Here is a 12,006-nt window from a genome sequence, read left to right as displayed (position 1 = left end):
GTCAGTGTGCTTAAGTACATTTTGAGCTCACAGACTCTTCCCTGGGGCAGGTGTCAGTTAGTCTGAGAAGATGGAGAGACTGTGCAGAGCTTGGGAGGCCAGGAACTGAAAAGAGGCATGGGAAGATGTCCCTCCCACCCACCAACTCCTGCTAAACCTGTCTGCATAATGGTTAGGGGATGTGAAGGAAAAGGAAAGACTGTTATTCTAGCAATTTCCCGTCTTAATGAAGATTCTCATTGCTTTTTCCACAAAATGTACGAAACCATGGCAAGTTACTTGTAATTGCTATCCTTCTGTCTTATCACCCTTCCACACTCTCAAGTGAGCAACCATCATAGCCAAATTGCAGTTCGTAGGACTTCCATCAGATTGAACTGTTAAGGGGGCAGTTTCCATGTACATGTGAATCATAGAACTCTGCTGTTCACCGCTCTAGTTGGCAGCATGAACCTCAGGGGCGTGGGGGGGGGGCTAAAAATGAGGTAGACTAAGGTCTCATGCAATGGTCAAGTTTATTTAGAACATCAGATAATTTATACTCTGAGGGTTAAGAATCGCATGAGTAAAGTGTTCAATCATAAGGACAAGCCACATGTGGAAAAAATAGGTTTTCCACAGAAGCATGTGACTAACAACAGCTGAGGTAAACTCACTCCCATCTGCCTGAAAACAGGAACAAAGAACAAGTCTGTGTTTTGAAGAACTCTTACCTTGTTTTCTTGGAGTTTTCTCACAAGCACACAGAATCCCTGTTGCTCGACTCTATTCTTGAATGCGTTCGTCCACCTCCTCTATTCTTGTTTTTTGGTAGCAGGATATCCAGAGTGGCTCTGATTTGAGATGTTGTAGAAAATTATTATTGTCATTTGATGCATGTGTATCCCATAACCAATGGGTATTAAACAGTGAAGGCATTGTGTGTCATATTCCAAGAACAGAGATCCAAACTATATCTGGCACTATGAGTTACATTGTTATATTGATCAGAAAAATCTAGACAACAGATTGAAAAGAGACCCATATGACTAGTAGTTCTAGTGTCTTGTAGGACATAATATTTGCCTTTAATACAGGTACAGATTTCATGATGTCCTATGCAAATGGGAAGTGGTTCAAATCCTAAGGAAAAATTAAAATCTCTTCTTCAAATGAATGAGTGTATCTGTTACATCCCAAAGTCCAGGCATAAACACGGGGTCATTAATGAAGTAACTTCTCCCCTGTGCTCAGGCCATCACTTGGCCCTGGGTAGGCAGACACGACTCTGATGGAAGAGCCATGCTCTCCTCTATGCTTTAGCTGGAGGCTTGCTCTCTTCCTGGTGACTTACACTGTCTCCTCACCCTCTGCTGGTGTCTTTGATGGCTCAGGGCTGGAGGAGCTGAAGAGGAATCTGTGATGTCCCAATGGATCCCTCTGCAATGACAGATGCATAACCCCTCACCAGCTCTTTTCTGGACAAGTAAAATTGGAGCAGGTTAATACACCAGCTGGCTTTTCTTCCTTAACTGTAATAGGTGAATCACAACAGCCAGTTCCACCTGTTAGGCTGAGGAAAAAGAAGTATACCGTGAATCCCACTCATACCCTTATCAATAAACCATCAATAAAATAAGTGTCAATGGAATGGGAGAAGGTTGGACAATTATGGTAGTCACAAATTTATGAGAAAACCCCATAGCTTACCAGCAGGGCAATGATCTCCTATCCTTCCATGGTAAGCTGCAAGTGAAATTTGAGAATCAATAGAGTTCTGTAATGCTTTTAAAAATTGTTACGTTTACTATAATAGAGCACAGATCAAATCCATATAATTGTTGACATTGGGTCCTCCCTGGTTTACTAACTGAGCAATCAAAGTACAGCAAGCTGTTAATATTTTATGATCATTATGGTGTAAATAAATCTACCCCAAAGGTTTATTTTCTTGTGTCTCTTATAGGAGACAATAGTGGAGAAAATATGTTTAAAACCAATTACAGATCCACAAGACACACGAATGTCTGGAATCCAATAGCTGTAGTTCTTGAATCCCGAGATAATACCTTGCATATTATCTACAAACACTGGGAATACCAAGCATACCTCATGAGGCGGGGAAGAACTGTGCTTCCCTGCAGTGCATAGGCTGTAAAGTAAAGTCAGCATTTTCATAAGCTCTCCTCATCACAAAATGGAGAGACTTCAGCATGAGACTGATTATCATACTCACCACCCCATGCTTCAGGGTCACTTTCAGGCAACAGAGGCTCCACAAACGAGCCGAGGGAGCTGTCACCAGTGTCGGGCGTGCTGTTTTGACTTTTGGTTTTGCCTCTTATCAATGTTAAGGTTTGATCATCCAGTCTACATTCATTCAAGGAGTTAGCCATCCCTCCCTGGTGACTGATAGCCCCCCCATCTTTCCCAAGTGCTTTAACAACAGCACAAAGTAATGTCCAACTGACCCAGAATTGAACAGGAATCTTTCCCCCTTATTATTGTCACCTCTTCAATATTCTTTCAGATTCTGCCTTGTGCTTCTTCATCCTAAGTTCCTGCAGAAAACCAGGGACCACACCTGTGCTCCTTGTTTCCTTTTAAAAAAATGCAAAAGCACAGTATAAAGCAAAACATTCCCTGCTTTCTGCTTCATCCTGCTCATTTACCCACCTGTGAGAAGGCCCACTCTTATCTCACAGCCAGCTTCAGGTCCCTGTTTAGACACCACCTAATTAGTGATGTGAAGCTGGGAGAGAAGGGCTTAAAACCAAGGTGAACTGAAGTCCCATGCAATAGCCAACTTTATTCAGAGCATCAGACAAGCTATACTCTGAGGGTTAAGAAGAGTCACCGGGGTAAATTATAAAACCACAAGAACAAGCGACACATGCCAAAACCATGGTTTTTCCATAGAGGCATATAAATAGCAACAGCTAAAGCAAACCCATTCCTTCCTGTTACACCTGGGAGGGTGCAACAGAGAGCAACATTCCAAGAGCAATTCTGTGTTTCTGAAGAAGCTGAGGTCATAGCTCTTGCCTTATTTTCCTGGAGTTTTCTCACAAGCACCCAAAATTTCCCTCTCACAACTCCATTCCCTTTTCTTCTCTCAGATACTACATTCCAACCAGTTTCCCCTTCTTCCCCCCAAGTCTTTCCATCCCACCTCCCATCTCCCCCTGCCCCCGATCCATCACCCCTCCACCTTCCTTCAGAAAAAAAAGCAGGCCTCCCAGGATTATCAACCAAACGCAGGATAACAAACTGCAATGAGCCCAGGAGCATACCATCGCATCAAGACTGGACAAGGCAACCCAGTAGGAGGAAGAGGGACCCACAGATACGCAAAAGGGTCAGGGACAGCCTCTCCTCCCACTGTTAGGATTTCCAGAAGAACACCAAGCTACTTAGACAGAACATATATTCAGACCCCTACAGGCTCCTTGATCTCTGCGACTCCCCATGAGACCCAGTCAGTTGATTCTGTGGGCCATGCTCTCTGGGTGTGTTCCTGACCCCTCTGGTTCCTTTGTTGATCCTTCCTCCTCCCCCTCCTCTGCAGAACTCCCCAAACTCTGCCTCAATGCTTGGCTGTGGGACTCTGCATCTGCTCCCGTGTTCTGCATCACTTGTTGGATGAGGTCTCTCCTGTCTCTCCGATGACCATTATGCTAGGCTCCAGTCCCAGAATAGCCTGCAGGCAGGACAAACTGTAGGCCACAGGTTTTGTGGCTGGGTTGGTGTCTCAATCGCTCCATTTGAGGCCTTGCCTGGTTACAGAAGTTGGCCATTCAGGTTCTGTGTCTCACAGTACTAGGCGTCTTTGCTAGGGTTACTCTCATAGATGCCATGGAGTTACCTTTGCTAGGTAATCTCGGGCATTCCATGGAGTTTCCATTGCACTAGGTCTGCACCTCACGCCTGAAATACTCCCAATTCCAGAATTCCAGTCATTTCTCCTGCCCTCCTCCCTCCTGTTGACAACCCCACCCATCCCCAGCCCACCCATGAAATCTATTTTCCCTTCCCAGGGAGATCTCCATGTTACTTAGCCTTTCTAGGTCTATGGACTGTATATATAGCATGCTTCTCCTTTACCTTACAGCGAATATTCACTTAAAAGTGAGTACACACCATGGTTGGTCTGTCTGGGTCTAGGTTGCCTAACTCAGGATGATTTTTTTCTAGTTCCATCCATTTGCCTGCAAACTACACGATGTGATTCTTTTTGGCAGCTAAGTAATACTCCATTGTATAAATGCACCACATTTTCTTTATCCATTCTTTGGTTGAGGGACATCTAGGTCATTCACAGTTCCTGGCTATTAGGAATAAAGCTGTTATGAACATAGTTGAGCAAGTGTCCTTGGGGATAGCATGGAGAATCATATATAATTTTTTCTCCACCTGTGTGTGTGTGTGTGTATGCATTTAGGAGTGGTATAACTGGTTTTTGAGGTAGGTTGATTTCCAGTTTTCTGAGAAACCACCATATTGACTTCCAAAGTGGATGTATAAGTTTACACTTCTACCTGCAGGGTAGAAGTGTTCCCCTTGGTCTTATCACAAAGAGTTTACTAAAGCATAAAATTACAATATGCTAATTATCCCAGCTTTATCATTACACAAGATAAATTTGTATAAAACATTCAATTGTACCCCATAAATATTTATGGTTAATATATATCAAATCAAGCTGAACAAAACCAATACAGAATCAAGTCAAAATACAAGAGCTTTGGCCCCAGAGTGTGAGGGAGGGAGAATGAAACCAAGGCAGTCTTCCAGGTCTCTTGACCCAACAAAGATGTTTCAAACTGTAAAGAGCAAGTGGCTTTGAATGGTCCTCTTGGCTAATGGAGACACAACACTTTCAATTGTTTCTGTGGCTTAGAGAAGGAAAACAAGATATATGTGAAATGAGAATAGATCATATGTCACTGCCAGTACTATTTACATATATAAGACAACCCTTGTTTCTTACCCCTCCCCATGTGCCAACCTCCCAGCCCAGAAGATGGACAGTGTCAAGACTGCTTCTTCATTTCTCAGTCCCTATGGACCATTTCCACCTCCACAGGAGGCTGCCAGGGAACTCTGTGGGATTAAGGGAGGAGACAGAGGTGGTCAATTTACACAGACCAGCCACCTTTGATTCTCAGCCAGAGAAACCTCTAGGAATCTAGAAATTGTTTCTTCATTTCAACATTCCAGAGATCTCTGGTCAGAAAACTATGGGTCTCCAGAAAGAATGAGACCAGCATATGCCAAGCCCTGCGTTCTACCTGCAGCATCAGGAAGAAAATGTGGGCAGCAAAGTTTATGTCTTCTGAGAGAGAGAGAGAGAGAGAGAGAGAGAGAGAGAGAGAGAGAGAGAGAGAGAGAGAGAGAGGAAAGAAAGATAAAAAACCAGGCACAAATTTCAAGGACCAAAGCTAGAGTTCCTGGGACAATTGATCAGCCACCCAATCCCACTCCCTGCACCCTTGTCCTGAGCATTTCTGGGAAGACAAGTTCTGGTGCGGTTGCCCAATCTGGACCATAAGACAGCTCTGGAAGGGGCATTTTGTCTGACAAGCACAATGCACTTTTAGCTATTTTAGTTAATTGCCAACCTGTACAGGTCTGGTGGTTTCACATTAGCAAGTTGAAAGCAAGCCTCCTGGCTCCCACAGCAGAGCTGGCTGGCCTGAGTGTAGGCTCCTGCTGTCCTCCCCAGTTAACCCCATCAGCCCATGGCTTCCCTCAGGACTTCTGACCCCTGCCTGCCCCTGAAGCAACAGACCTGTCCATCTGAAGCATGGACAAGTGTCTCTCTAGATACATTTTCTTACTCAGAGAGCTATGAGAACAGATTCACCCTTGGGATCGAGCCAGATGAATTAAAATCTGAGCTGGGAAATGACCTGGGCTCTAAAAGGTCCAAGGTCTGAAGCCAGGGCTGAGAGTGGCTAGGGCAGGAGAAGTGGTAACGACGGATTTTCTTCTAGATGCTCCTTGACTGTCTTATAATCTATCTGTTAGATCTAACCAAACTCTGATTTACTTCACTCCTCAGCTCTACCCCCTTTTGGTAGCAACTAACTTACTTATCTTTCCCTAAACAGCCTTGATGTCTTGACTTTCTGGTTCACTGCTTGGGTTGTTCAATTCTCAATATCCCACTTATTTTCCCTTCCACCCACTGCAGCCTGTCCCCGTCTAAGACTTCCCTTCTCGAAGGTGGAATCGTTCAGAGCTTGTTGTCTTTTCCTGGCGAGGTGGCAGATACTCTCGTTTCAAGTGTTTGCCAAAGCGCCTGAACTCTGGTCACCAACCAGAATTATTAGAAAGCTCTGTGGGGCCACCTTGCAGTCAGCGAGAAAGAACAAGCCGACTGCCAGCTGACACCCTCTCATTTTCCACAAATTCCCCTAAAATGCTCCTCGGTGCCACCAACGCAGCGACCAGGTTTAATACGTGAGTCAGACAGCCCCTCCTTCCCTGGAGGAGCAGCAGATGACAGGCGGGGGCGGTGGTAAAGCGGGGAAGACCACGCGCTTTGCACTGCAGTCTCCCAGCCTTGGTCACAGGAAAGATTGCGCAGGGACCCACCACGCCAAGTTTCAAATGTCAAAGAATCTTCTGGGAACCTTGCTTCTTTCCTATTCACTTGGAACATACATCTGATCGGTTAACAGCAGTATTTCTTTCTAAAACAAACAAACAAACAAACAAACAAACAAACCAACCAAGACGAATGAACCAAACCAGGAGCGAGTACTGTGCAGGTGAGCTAACCTGCATCTCTAATGGAATGGACCTTATGTGCAGCCTCCTCCAGCCCGGCTCGTACCTGACTCATGGCCCTTGATGTCCTGGGCACTGCGTGATGAGCAACGAGCCTATGCAATTGTGACTCAAATTTTATTGGCAAACATCAACTCCCTCGTCAGTTCCTAGGACTCTGTTCCGCAGGACCCTATTTTATGAGGACCCTTTGCTACGGTTCATCCATTTGGACCATTTCCAAATCTCAAATGGCTTCTGGAGACAAACTGGATACACCAAGTGGGAGGGATCAGGTTCGGTTTTGAAAGTGCACCATCAAAGCCGAATATTCCATAGAAAGTTATGTTCTAGAGCAGGTACAAGGCCGGTCTGAGTACACTGCAGCCTAGCAGCCACGCCTCCTAATCCTCCAAAGGGCCTCACCCTCGCTGGCTCCTCCCCAGAGCTCTTCTTCTGGCGCCCCGCCTTCTTCCACTCTGTGTAGTGGTTGCCTTCGAATTCCTGGAAAGCCCTGCTCCCTCCGAGACACTGAGACATGCTGTTGTCCTGACAACAGAGACCTAGCGCTTGAACAAGCCAGGAAGAATGTCAATGGATGCTGCTTTAAATCCAGATTCAAGGATATAGGAGGAACTGGTTGGTAGGGCAGGGGTAAGAAAACATCGATGTTAAGCTATGCAGGCTGAGCTTCAAGAGCTTGGGTGGGGTCGGTGAGCATCTCAAGCTGGGGACATTGTGTTGCCTCACCTCTTCTTCACCAATCGAGTTTATGCTTCGCAGGATTGAATTTATCCCAAGTCCCTAGAGGAGGTTTTCACAGTTTGAAACCAACTGTCACTCCCATTGTGTCCTATACACACCAGCACTAGTCAAGCCAGAGACAGCAGCCAGGAGAAGATGTGTGCTGGGGCTTTGAGGAAAATCTGCCTACTTGTCTCACAGCAGCAAGTCCTAGGAGAGGCCAAGGCTTTTACCCTAAGCAATGTGTGTGGAGATGCAGATTCTAGGGTTGCACAGCCATTTGTCAATGCACGGAGATTGCTGGGCTACATACAGGGATGGAGGCTGTTTGGTGGAATGCACAGATAACAACAATTCCATTTAAGGCAGAGTAGGGAGGGCTGATACTGACCAAAAACCAGGCTTAGGCTACATAGCCCTTAGCCCTGCCTTGAGGTCCTGAGTCTGCCAGCTAGGCTCCATTTCCTAAAGTTTCCACAAGATCCCAAGACAGCATGGCCAGCTGAGGACTGAGTGTTCAAGGGACATTTGCGTCTGTGAGGACATTTGCATTCAAACCCTGCCTGCCAGCAGCTCAAGGAGAAGGCCTCACTCAGCCTTGTGCTTGCGCCTTTCATCAGGTGTGGGTTTGACACGAATCCAGCATCATTCCTGAGCACAAGTGGGCTCCTCTCCCCACTGTGGCAGGTGGTGCGTGTCTCGTAAGACCATAGGGAACGTGCTTTGTGGGCCGTGAGCTCTGTGTCAGGCACTATGACATACATTGACGCATTCTGTCTTCAGGTAGTGTAGGAATGTGAAATTCCACTGGAGAGACAAGGAGACTAGAGTTCTGGGAGGAAAAGTGGCCACACAGCCAGAGTGGCACACAGCTGGCAAAGTGAAGGCAAAGTCTGTGTTCTGAGTGAGCCCTCCATGTTCTTCCTAAGCTTCTGTTGGAATCACCCAGGAATCCATTCTATTACCTCTCCGCTGTCCAACCAGAGGTCATGTGAAGTTCCCTTAGGAACTGAACTGCTGTGTTCCCCCCTCACCTGTGGGGCTGGACAGAGGAGGGAAGCAGAAACTGCAGAGATGGGAAAGTTGCTCTCACACTGCTCTCCCATCAGTGAAAACTCACCCATTCCCAGTGTGGAATCTGGGCCCAGCTTCCTCTGCAGAAGCCACGGTTCTTCCTTCTCCTTTATGGTCACATGACAGCTGCTGCCAGCACACTGAAGCACCTGGATGGATGGATGGCCTGGCTCTCACCTGTTCTCCAGAGGCTCAGGGGCTTCTCGGGGCTTTGTGACCAAGCTGATGGAGCTACTGGGGAGGGGCAGAACCTTTAAGAGGTGGGGGATTGTGGAGGGAACAGTAGTGAACAAAGACCAGTGACACAGGTTGGTAAAAAGAATTTACCTAAGGCCAACAAACTGAAGTGCCCAAGTGAGGATGCCTCAGTCCCACTTGGAAGGGAGAAGAAAGCAATCACAAGTGGGGAGGGATGGAAGGATCTGGGAGGGAAAGTGGACTGGGGAGGGGGGAGGGAACCCGATCTGGTATTGGGTGAGGGAAAAGGACTGAAGCCCTGAGGGCCAGCAGAAAGAATGGAAACAAGCAACCTTAGGAGATAGGAGGTTGGGGGAACACTCCAGAATGCAACAGAGACCTGTGAGGTGAGAGACTCTCAGGACTCAAGGGGAGGGACCTTAGAAGAAATGCCTGACAGTGGGGAGAGGAAACTTACAGAGCCCACCTCCAGCAGGAAGACAGGGCATCAAATGAGGGAGGGGGGCATCCCACAGTCACAACTCTGACCCATAATTGTTCCTGTCTGAAAGAATTACAGGGATGGAAATAGAGAGGAGCCCGAGGAAATGAAAGTCCAGGGACAGGCCCAAAGTAGGATCCAGCTCAAGAGGAGGTCCCAAGGCCTGACACTATTACTGAGGCCATGGAGCACTCACAAAAAGAGATCTAGCATGACTGCACTTCAGAAGACCCAACAAGCAGCTGAAAGAGACAGAGGCAGATATTTGCACCCAACCAATGGACAGAAACAACTGACTCCTGTTGTTGAACTGGGGAAGGCTGAAAGAAGCTGAGGAGAAGGGTGATCCTGTAGAAGGACCAGCAGTCTCAATTAATCTGGACCCCTGAGATCTCTCAAACACTGAACCACCAAACAGACAGCAAACACCAGGTGATGTGAGGCCCCCAACATACATACCATAGAGGACTTCCGGGTCTGTGTTCATTCAGAGATGATGCATCTAACTCTGAAAAGACTGGAGGCCCCAGGGAATTTACAGGTCAGGTGGGGTGGGGGTGGGGACATCCACATGGAGACAGGGGGTGGGCAGGAGGTATGAGATGTTGGAACAGTTGGAGGATGCAGGGGCGGGGGAGGTGAATAAAATATGGAGTATAAAAAAATAAATAAATTATTTTTTAAAAAAGAATTTACCAAGAACATGAAAGAGAGTTTATTGAAATACAATGTAAGAGAGGCAGTAAATAGAAACAGTGCTACCAAAAAGGAATGGGAGTCCCTTTAAAACAGTTGGGGGTGGGTGGGATAAATATTGGGTGGGTCCAGGAGGAGTTGTTCCAAGGAACCAGTCTGAGGTAACAGGAAATTCCACCATTCTTTATGGAACTTGTGGAACAGAGCAGTCCAGAATTAGGTTGGAGGACTCGTGCCATATTCAGGGTACCTGAAAATTCCTGTAAGCCGCAGGTGCAGCACTGAGAGTCCTGGAAGAGTCAGCAGTCAGTAGCCCAGGGGAGGAACAGCAGCCTGGTGGCACCAGGACCTCACAAGGTCTGTTGACATTCAGTGCTGTGACTGTGGGCTTCTTGTAGTTCAAGTGGGGAAGAGCAGACCCTCTGACAGGGGTTTGTGCACAGATCTCGTGTTGGAGAAGTGTAGCAATCTGATTTCTGTGGGTCTCACACTGCTCAGCCAGATCTGCTAACCTGTGAATCTGAACAAAGAACCCTGGAGGGTGAAGATAGAAAACCTTAGCAAAGAATCCAGGATTATCTTGAATCCTCCACCTGCTGGGACCCTAGCAAGCCCAGCAGTTCTGAGCTCTGCCCCATCCTTTCTGAGCTCCATCTTCCTTCTGGTCCATACCGCTACCTGCAGTCGTGGCTCTGTACCCTGTAGTTGTAAATTTTTCTCAACCCTAATTCTAAGAACTGTTCTTACATGCGTTAACCTCTCCTCTAGCCCACCACTCCCCAGAGGTAGTTGAAAAGAAAGGTTATTAGGTTCCGGGTGGTGGTGGCGGTGGCGGTGGTGGTGGTGGTGGTGGTGGCGGTGGTGGTGGACCTATTTAGAAATGGACCTGTTCTTTGGAGCAAATCCCATCTGCATTTTCAGGAAATCAGCAGTTCAGTTCACAGGATTTAGCAGTGACAGCTTGAGCCACTTGCAAATATACCAGCAGGAATACACCAGCAGCCCAGTTCTGCAGTGTCAGGATAGCAAACGTGAATCAGCAACAGTGGCATGATCCAGCAGAAACAGTCAGGCCTCCACCGAATCAGCACGAGTCTAGTATAACTGTCCTCTGAGAGTCTCTATTCCATTGTTGATAGAATTGTAAACTTGTACAACCACTCTGAAAATCAATCTGTCAGTTCCTCGGAAAGTTAGAAATATTTTTACCTGAAGACCCGGCTACAATGCTTCCGGGCCTATACCCAAAAGATGCTCCACCTTACCACAAGGACACAATGTTCTTATGTTCATAGCAGCTTTATTCAGGATAGCCAGAATCTGGGAACAACCCAGGTGTTCTTCAACCAAAGAACAGATACAGAAAATGTGGTTCATTTACAAAGTGGAATCCTATTCAGCGAGTAAAAACAAAGACATCACGAATTTTGCAGGCAAACGCATGGAACCAGAAAATATCATTCTGGGTGAGGTAACACAGACCTGAAAGGACATGCATGGTCCATATTCACTGGTAAGTGGATATTAGCCATAAAGTACAGGATACTAATGATACATGCCACAGACCCAAGAAGTTAAACAAGAAAAATGGCCCAAGTGAGGATGTCTGGATCTCACTTAGAAGGGGGAATACAATAGTCATAGGAGGCAGAGCGAGGAAGGGAACTGGGTAGAGAGAGATGGGGAGGGGAGCTGGGGATGTCAGGATCAGGTACAGGGAAAGACAGGAGAGAGGGACAGAGGGGCAGGAGAATGAATGGAAATCTGAAGCTGCCGGGGGTAGGGGGTGGGGTGGGGTTGGGAGGATGGGGTGGGGTGGGGTGGGGAATCTCTAGACTCACTAGAGACCTGGGATGGGAGCGGCTCCCAGGAGTCAATGTGGGTGACCTTAGCTGACAAAACCTGAAGAGACCACCTCCTGTAGCCAGCCAGTACCCCCAGAGAAGGGATCGAGACACCAATCTAGCCGGGCATGGTGGCACACACCTTTAATCCTAGCACTTGGGAGGCAGAGGCAGAGGCAGAGGCAGAGGCAGAGGCAGAGGCAGAGGCAGAGGCAG

The 12,006-nt window shown here is 47.2% G+C and overlaps 1 long non-coding RNA gene across 1 annotated transcript; it reads right to left on the bottom strand.

The window, feature by feature from the left end:
- Positions 1-500: 500 nt before the first annotated feature.
- LOC110304325 lies at positions 501-6,875 on the bottom strand. Its single transcript, XR_002379062.1, has 3 exons — positions 6,821-6,875; positions 1,690-1,725; positions 501-1,552 (listed from the first exon to the last, which is right to left on the bottom strand). It is a non-coding gene; the product is annotated as an uncharacterized LOC110304325 (long non-coding RNA).
- Between the last annotated feature and the right edge of the window lie 5,131 nt (positions 6,876-12,006).

The sequence above is a fragment of the Mus caroli genome, chromosome 11, assembly GCF_900094665.2.
Source record: "Mus caroli chromosome 11, CAROLI_EIJ_v1.1, whole genome shotgun sequence".
NCBI classification, from domain to species: domain Eukaryota; kingdom Metazoa; phylum Chordata; class Mammalia; order Rodentia; family Muridae; genus Mus; species Mus caroli.
This window is presented reverse-complemented; position numbering and strand designations above follow the sequence as displayed.